This window comes from Cyphomyrmex costatus, unplaced genomic scaffold (assembly GCF_001594065.2).
Source record: "Cyphomyrmex costatus isolate MS0001 unplaced genomic scaffold, Ccosl1.0 scaffold419, whole genome shotgun sequence".
Lineage (NCBI taxonomy): Eukaryota > Metazoa > Arthropoda > Insecta > Hymenoptera > Formicidae > Cyphomyrmex > Cyphomyrmex costatus.
Genome location: NW_017278416.1, coordinates 185294 through 187030, shown reverse-complemented (window position 1 = coordinate 187030; position 1737 = coordinate 185294).

The following is a 1737-nucleotide window of genomic DNA, read 5'->3' as shown; positions in this document are numbered from 1 at the left end:
GCCTAATGCGACTGAAAACATTAGTTTGCATAGGTATGAAATAGGTATTAGTTTGCACTGATTATCATGAAATTTCTGTAAGGGATTGCACTGTATTCTTATATACATAACGGCAATTTTGAAAAAGTTTATTTCATAAAATTAGGATTAATTTATTTATTCCGACTAAACTGACTCTGTTAACTGTAACAAGGTTATACCCTGAAGCGGAATCAATCACTTTTTCCTTCTTCCTTACACATATATGTATATTTATCCTTCTATTTATTATTGATGGAGGGGATGAATCCGACGCATGCGCACAACGTTCAAAGTACGCTGAGAAAGAGAGAGAAGTATATTCCCGCACCGTGGTTCTGGGACATGGACTTCTCTCTCATCTAGCCATATAGTAGTATTACATATATGATCGCCAGTATCTCATAAGCAGGGAGCACAGACTTTTGCATAACGCATAAACCATATACATAAAGAATTTGATTGGTCCATTGACTCATGCATAAGAAAATGTACCAATGAAATTCCTTATGCACATGCTTTATGCGTTATGCAAAAGTCTGTGCTCCCCGCTTTACCCAAGATGTACATACCACATGGAGGTTGCATTGTCGGATTTACACCTCTTTTGTGCGCGCGCGCGTGGGTGTGTATGTACGTCTCACATAGAGATAAGGGCTCGTATTCAGAATGCACTTTTATCAATAAAAGCGCGCTTTTAACTCTGAAATTCTATAGTATGCGTGACGTAAACTATAGCATGTTAGCGCGCTAACATCGTTGTTAGCGCGTTCTGAATACGGGCCAAGGACTTGACGGTTCCGTGGGATGTCGGTTCGACTCCAACCCATAAATAAAATTTTTTTATTTTCTTGATTACGCTTTTGAGGCTTGTAAGCCTTCATAGTAAGGGCATGGTGGAGCTCCTGGCGTGTCCGTGTGGCGATCATGGACATAGAAATATAGGGACAGAGCATAACGTTGCGGGGGGGAAGCCACTGCGAGACGGTGCGACGAGGTAATACATGCCTAAGTCTGATTGGCTGTTATTGTACGCATGCGCAAGTGACAAGTGTGATATATGTGCATGCAACTCTAACCTCTAACTGGGTTCAAGCACAGTATATACAGTAGCGCAACTCTCTGTCGGCACCTTTGATGTTAGTGAAGCCTAAAATGGAGTGCGCATGCGCGGCCGAGGCGCGTAACCAATCAGGGCACTGTATTCTATCTCACTTCTGCTCTCTGTTTATAACCTTTTCTCTCTTTCTAATTTATGTTCTAGCAATGTCCTAACCTAATTTGCACATTTGAACATTTAATACGCGTACTAACAAGTAACTTTTATAAAATTATCTTAATTTATTCCATTATTCACAGCGAATACAGAAATCTATAGTTCTCGTTTACACTATATAGATACTTAATACTCACAGTGAAAAACGAGACGCATTTGAAAGAGAAAATAAAATAAAAATTAAACATATATAATGCACATTTATTTTATAACACTATATTTTGCAATTAAATATACCCACAAAATATATTATTATTAACTAATTGTACAGCAATATTGTATGTATAGCATATATCTTGTGTATACAATATAATATATACGCAATTAGAACAGAAAGTCACAATAAAGTCAAAATGACATTAGAATGATTGAAAAATGACTTTTAATGATCATTTTGGAACAATTTTAACATCATTTTGATACAATGATGACTTGTTTTGTTT